Consider the following 8,078-nt stretch of genomic DNA (forward strand, 5'->3'; position numbering starts at 1 on the left):
CCATTGCGTGCAAACCAAGACTCTCATAAATGTTGTCAGACCCGTAGACCGTGCGTGCGTGGGGGAGATTTCGAGAGTGAGTGTATCGTCCGCGTGTGTGTGTTGGTGAAACCGGTTTGATACATTACCCAATAAATAATCTTGACCATTTATGTTAATCATTATTTTATCATTCAATCAAAGCCGTTAGATTAGTGGGCTCATAGTGTTATGTGCAACACTATATAACTCTCACCTTCGTAATGGATTACAGCTGTATTCCATTAACTAAATCCAACGGCTCAAATTAAATCACATTGAATCGGACGGCTATGATTAAATATCTAAAATTTCAAAAATTCAAATAATCATAAAAATCTAGTGTGGGTAATTTCAGGTGAGCTCGTCTCTTTAGTTATCCAATAAATCATCTAAACCGTTAAAATTAAATACAAATTTATATAAATTAAATCTTAACCGTTCAATTAACTACAGTGCTAAAGAAACCGTGTGTGCATAGTAGTGTAGTACTACATAGTTATTCTTATCATTAATAATTTAATACTAATTTACCTAACGCCTAACGGTTGAGTTTCTCAATAGTTGAGATTATTATTATTATTAATACTAATTAAGTCATTTAAATTATTAATACTAAACGGTTGAGATAATGAGATTCTTGAGAGTTGAAATTATTATTATTATTAATACTAATTAAGTCATTATTATTAATACTAAACGGTTGAGAATCTTGAGAGTTGAGATTATTAATTTATTATTATTATTAATACTAATTATTATTATTAATACTAAACGGTTGAGAATCTTGAGATTAATATGATTATTAATATTATTAATATGATTAATTGATTATTATACTATACCCTTGTAACCCTTGATCTTAATTGAACCTAGGCTATGTACACACATTAATATGATTATTATTATTATTATTAATATGATTAATTGATTATTATGAATATGATTATTATTATTATACTATACCCTTGTAACCCTTGATCTTAATTGAACCTAGGCTATGTACACACATTAATATGATTATTATTATTATTAATATGATTAATTGATTATGGTGAATATGATTATTATTATTATACTATACCCTTGTAACCCTTGATCTTAATTGAACCTAGGCTATGTACACACATTAATATGATTATTATTATTATTAATATGATTAATTGATTATTATGAATATGATTATTATTATTATACTATACCCTTGTAACCCTTGATCTTAATTGAACCTAGGCTATGTACACACATTAATATGATTATTATTATTATTATTAATATGATTAATTGATTATTATGAATATGATTATTATTATTATACTATACCCTTGTAACCCTTGATCTTAATTGAACCTAGGCTATGTACACACATTAATATGATTATTATTATTATACTATACCCTTGTAACCCTTGATCTTAATTGAACCTAGGCTATGTACACACATTAATATGATTATTATTATTATTAATATGATTAATTGATTATTATGAATATGATTATTATAATATTATTATTATACTATACCCTTGTAACCCTTGATCTTAATTGAACCTAGGCTATGTACACACATTAATATGATTATTATTATTATTAATATTATTAATATGATTAATTGATTATTATGAATATGATTATTATTATTATACTATACCCTTGTAACCCTTGATCTTAATTGAACCTAGGCTATGTACACACATTAATATGATTATTATTATTATTATTATTATTAATATGATTAATTGATTATTATGAATATGATTATTATTATTATTATACTATACCCTTGTAACCCTTGATCTTAATTGAACCTAGGCTATGTACACACATTAATATGATTATTATTATTATTAATATGATTAATTGATTATTATGAATATGATTATTATTATTATAATATACCCTTGATCTTAATTGAACCTATGTACACACATTAATATGATTATTATTATTATTATTAACTTATGAATTAGACATTGGACATTAAACCTATAAATAATAATATAGTCTATACTCTACACTAACTTAGTTATATACTTATACTATACCCTTGATCTTAATCAAATTAATTGTACACAGATTAATTGAACCTATGAATATGATGATAATTATTATTATTATTTTTAACTAATTAATTGGACATTGGACATTAAACCTATAAATAACCTATAAATAATAACATAGTCTATACTATATACAATGTTAGTTATACACTTATACTATAGCCTTATATCTTAATTAGTTAATTGTACACACATTGAACATATGATTATTATTATTATTATTATTATTATTATTTTGGAATTGGGCAATGGACATTAAACCTATAAGGCTATAAATAATAACATAGTCCATATAATATTAGTTACACTATAGCCTTACATCTTAATTAGTTAATTGTATACATATTGAAGTTATGATTATTATTGATTAATAACATGTTTAATTATTTTGTTAGTTACATTGTCGTGTGGGTTGCGTCGGGTCAGATGACAAAACGGGTCGAGCTCACGAGCCCTAAACAAGTCGGGCGAGCCGGGTAATTTTCGAGCTACATGAGTCAAGCTCACGATCCCTTAACGAGTTCGGGCGAGCCGGGCGATTATCGAGTTAAACGATTCGAGCTCACGATCCCTTAACGAGCACGGGCGAGCCGGGCGATCTCGACTTAAACGAGGCGAACTCACGAGCCCTTACTCGAGTGAGTCGGGCATGTGTCACTAGCTAATCGAGCGAGTTTCAGCAGTAACGAGCGAGCTAATACAGTGTCGAGCTCGAACTCGGGTCGAGCTAAGTCGAGCGGGTATCGAGCGATCTGTCGAGTGTGTCGGCTCATTTACAGGCCTAGCTGGAGCCACCCCGATTTTTTTTTTTTTTAATTTATTATGATTATTATTATTATTTTAATATTTTGCCTTTGAGATAATTTAAATGTCCAAAACGGTGTCGTTTTGGGCTGGGGTGGGTGTTATAGTTTTGGGGCCCAAAATGATGTTGTTTCCACGTGAGGGTATAATAGGCATATAAATTCATTCCGTTTGAGTTTAACGTTGAAAACTAACAGAAGGGTCCAAAGTGATAGAAATTGAAAGTTCAAGGGTCCAAAGTGAGAAATTTGAAAGTTTAGGGAAGGGGGAGGGGAGTGTTTGTCAAATTGCGTGGAAGTTCAGGAAGCCAAAGTGAAGTTACCACTAATTATTATTAGATAATTATTTAATCTAACGGTCAGAATTAAGTGTCTGTTGGATAAGAAGTTTAATTTCAAAATTCAAAACTATAGTTTAATTTCAAAAATTCGAAATTATGCGAGCAATTGTGTGGATAATCATCTCTAATCATTCAATTAATTTAAAATCCTTCTCTGTATTTTAATATATTATCTGAGTCATTGTCTCTGAATAGAATAGAAAAATTTGAGGGTATTTTCGAGTTTAATTTCGTTTTATGTACAACGCAATTAAATACATAAGTTTTTTGGGCTCCATTGTATCCTGGAAAAATATTTGCTGTAACCTTCTTACATATCATATCTTGTGGAGGCAAATAATTTCTTAAAGAAAGTAATATTGTAACACATCGTAGGAGCAATTTCGTTTTCCGTATTTCTTCTATTTCTTTTACATTCTTTAATCTTCTCTTTGTATATATTCACATGGCCTTTCCTTTTTGGCTTGGGGCTGTCTATACTCTACTCTCAATCTCTTGTAAGTGCTTCAATTATAAATCAGAATACAACATAGTGATTTGGTCAAGCAACCATTAACTACACATTTTTTTCCAGCCATTTTATCAAAAAATTTCCAAGCACATCTGATTTTTCCACACTTCCAAATGCATAACATTATTGTTCACCATAGTTTATATCTTCTTTCAGTCTTCTATTATAATGAATCAGTTTTTGCTTCGTAGATTTTGAAAGAATCTCAAATTATAAAGGAGAAAGAAAAAGCAAATGACCTGACACCTCTTTACTCATCAACCACATGATCAAATCTTTAGAAGCTATAATGACTCAAACTCAATCTCAGCACCCAAAATAATCAAAATGCATCATTAGTTATGCAATAGAGTGCTTAAAATATAAATACAATCATAAATGAATCATATAAACTTGTCCACATAACTAGTATGTGTTATTATTTTGATCCATTCAATGAGTTGATTATCTTTATAATGAACTGTCATTGATCCATTCAAGTATGTGTTACTGTGGTACATTTCATTTATGCTATCTCTATGCACTCAAGCTTCAAGAAGGAATGTCAATCCATGACAAATTCGTTATGTTGAACAAACCATATACATAGGATGGATTTTTTTAGTGGGTTAAAATTGACCAAATGCTGGTTGAACCTAGAACCTATAAATTTCAGTTCAAACCCTTATGTCTTGTATTTTAATTTTTATGAAAGACACGTTCTCAAAGAGAAAATCTAAAGTGAAATGTGCAAAATGCCAAAATATTCCAAAAAGGGAATTTTCACTGTGTCAATTTTTTGTGCTTGGCTCATCTATAATTAAAATTCCGGATGTAGTTCTGAGCCTTGTGATAAGACTAAGGGGGAGAATATTAGATGAGGGTGACTAGGCCCTAGTAAGGTTTGACTTCTAACCTAACAAGATATGAATTTCTTTCATATGGTTTGGAGGTTTTAATGTGCCTTCTATGTCAATATATGTTTGTCCATTGCTTGACTTTTGACTGTGGCTTATCACACACAACACATATAGTATAAATAGTGATGGTACATAATGGCATGACATGAGTTGCAACAATGATTTTGTTTATTCATCTTTTGATACTCTTGCATGCTTTGAGAATTTTTTTTTTTTTGGCACATTCAACAAGAGTTTCTCCTAATTTACAATTTTGATCATTTATTGAATATATTCTTCTTATAAATACTCCTGGTTGAAACATTTTTCCCTTGTTGATATTGAGTCACACATTGAGGGGGAGTTTTTGCTAATGTTTCGTCATGATCTTGCATTACTTCATGCATGTTCTGTTATCTGTGATCATGAGTTTTATTTATATATTCCTGTTCTACATATGCCTTGATGTATTTTGTGAAGTGTTTCAGGAAACATGAAGACCTTTTGTCATTTTGTGACAAAAATGGGGAGTAAATATGGGGAGATGATGGGATTGGCTCGGCATTTTGGTTTTGTCACCGAATTGCCAAAGGGGGAGTTTGTTAGTTCTTGTGTTGGCTTAATTCAGTTCGAAAATGTAGAGGTTAATGTCTACGGGCTCAAAGACTGATATAAAATGCTCAAAATCAAATCTCCACCGTTCATAATGTAAATTCATGTGTCATGAACGTCTCAGCTAAATTTCAGCTGAATCGGACCACAAACGCCCATTTATCGGAGCTGTTGATCAAGGCTAGACAACATTTCCAAAATGCTTTTTCTCCCCACAGCAGGCCATGTCCAGACAGCGTGCTAGGCTGTCCGGGCAAACTTTCTAGAAAGCATATTTTTGCTACGCAAGACCCTGTCCAGACAACCCATTAACCTATCCGGACACCCTGTACCTATTATGTCCAAAAATGTGTTTTTAGTAGGCTGAGGTTTAGGGTTTGATGTACTGATATATATACATCATTACAGAAGAGAGAGGCATGAATTTTTCCCCCTAGAGAGTTCGTCGGAGGCTGTGCTAAGAGAGATCATATGTGGTGAGCTTTAAATTGAATCTCTTAGAGTTTTAGTTATTCATTTGATAAATCGAGGGTTGAGAAATCTATCGGAAGAGTTCGGTAAAGGAGAATCATGTTGAAAAAGATTATGAGTAAGGAGACGAGTTGTAGGCTTGTCGATCTTACAGAGCCATTATCTTGCAAAGGGTTGTAAGTGTTCCTAGTGTCTGTAATCTCTGGATAATCTTTTGATAGTGATTTCCTGGGTTTGGCTGCCCCGAAGAGATATTACTTTCAGATCAGTTTCTAAAAGGTTTCCTTTTTGTAACCAAAATATCTGAGTCTACCTCTTTATTGCTTTATATATTTTGAGTGATTGAATTGTTTACTGCTTTATAGTATTAATTCCGCATAAATTGTGTTAAACAAGTTTTTGGAGTCGGCATAGCGTTTTTCAAGATTTGATTTCAGTAGCAATCCATGGGGTGAAAGTTGAGTCGTTTTCTAAGGTTTTGTTTATATGAATCCTTAAGAGTAACGCTATTGAGTTTTTGGTCTGTCTTTTGGTTTCTTCTGGCTCTTTTCTAAGAGTAAATCACTGATCGATGTGGAGGAGTTTTTTAGGCATATAGAAGAATTGTCACTATGGTAGAGGCAATAAATGACCGGACGGTGGTTAGACATGTGATTTGCTAGAATTTGCTGCAGATCTGAAATTGATTAAAATGGTGATATTCAAAGATATTGTCTTGTAATAGCCCGAGAGGCTATTGTGTGTGTCATAGATAGTGTTTAGATTGTGGAGATTCCAAATTGTATATTTGACATTATACTGTGGAAGCAATTTGTCCAATTTGATTGTTATATCAATGAAGAGATATCTTACAAAACAAAAATACTCTTTACTATATCTTTCTGTGTTTTACACACATGCACACGGAGAGAGAGAGAGACAGATGCTCAACAAATGTCAACATTTTTTAAATACTCCAACTCCACTGAGGGGGAGTTACATAAGCAACCTTTTATTTTAATAATGTTATCATGAAATGAGGAAAACTGGCAAATTATTCATAATAGTTTCACAAGTTTCGCTAATTAATTGTCCTATCAGAACTTTTTCTGAAGAGCTTCAATAACATTCTTGTTAAGTTGGAAAGCCTTAGCGAGAACATCAGAGTTGATGGGAGGATCATATCCGAAAATAGTGTTTGCTATCATGATGACGCCTGCATTTTGGCTACTCAGAGCAGCAAAGGCTACAACATTGGTGCGCTCCACGTTGAATTGGAAGTGAATGAGACCAATTGGGAATACAAAGACATCTCTCTTGTTTAGAACTTTGGTGAAGAGACGGTTCTCAGTGTTGGATGTGACAAAACCAACTAACAAAGAACCTTCTACGACTACTAGAATCTCAGTGCCCCGAGGGGATTTTCGCCATATGGTGCGTAGTCAATATGAACCAAAGATATGCATAGTGTGTTGAGGCCTGGTATTTGTTCCACATTCACATGAGTGACATTCAATCCAACTTTATTATCTATATTTTCAGCCTTTTGGAGCCGAGAAAAGAAGAAATCATTGGCCTTGGCAATCTTCAAATCCTTGTAGAATTTCCCATTCACGAACACTGTAGGCAAGATGCATACAAGAATGAGAAAGCAATAAAGATGTATAGTCTTTCTTCTAAGCAGATAGTAATGAACAAAATTAAATACCAGTAGACTTCGGGTCATGAATTGCAACACAAATATCCTGAAGAGGGCTAGGATCGAAGGCAAAGACAAAGGAGGATGCCAATGACAACATAGCAAGAATTGCAAGGAAATGGATTCCTTTCATCATATCTAAATAAGCTCTGTGTGTAACTTGGTGATTGGTGATAAAATATTGAATGGGAAACATGTGTATTTTGATAGAAATCATATTGAAATAGAAAGAGAAAAAATTTGCGAAAATAAAATAAATGAGAGATAAAGATTCTAATGTGGTTCAGTCAACGACCTACATCCACAGATAAAGCCCAAAGGGTTACATTAAGTTCTTATTGAATGATTGTTTATAATACAGAATGCTCTATTTATAGAGCTTACACATAAATGTAATCTTAATCAAATCCCCTAATTAAGGGTGATCAAATCATAATCAAATCCCTAAATTAGGCTAATCCAATCTTTATCAATCATAATCAAATCCCTAACTTTAGGGTCATTCAAATATACTCTAACATCCTCCCTCAAACTCAAGGTGGAAGATCTTGAAACCTTGAGTTGGACCTTTTTTTTTTTTTTTTTTTTGAGATAGCAAAACAATACAAAAGAGGGCCATCTATGGGCCAAAAAAGAGAGCTAACTTTGGGCTAAAATGAGAGCCAACTGTAGGCTAAAGTGGGCTTGGGTTTTAAACAATACCACAT

At 32.3% G+C, this 8,078-nt stretch overlaps 1 pseudogene; it reads right to left on the minus strand.

The window, feature by feature from the left end:
• Positions 1-6,769: 6,769 nt before the first annotated feature.
• LOC132169695 (germin-like protein subfamily 1 member 13) lies at positions 6,770-7,507 on the minus strand (annotated as a pseudogene).
• Between the last annotated feature and the right edge of the window lie 571 nt (positions 7,508-8,078).

Source organism: Corylus avellana, chromosome ca2, assembly GCF_901000735.1.
Source record: "Corylus avellana chromosome ca2, CavTom2PMs-1.0".
Taxonomy (NCBI): Eukaryota; Viridiplantae; Streptophyta; class Magnoliopsida; order Fagales; family Betulaceae; genus Corylus; species Corylus avellana.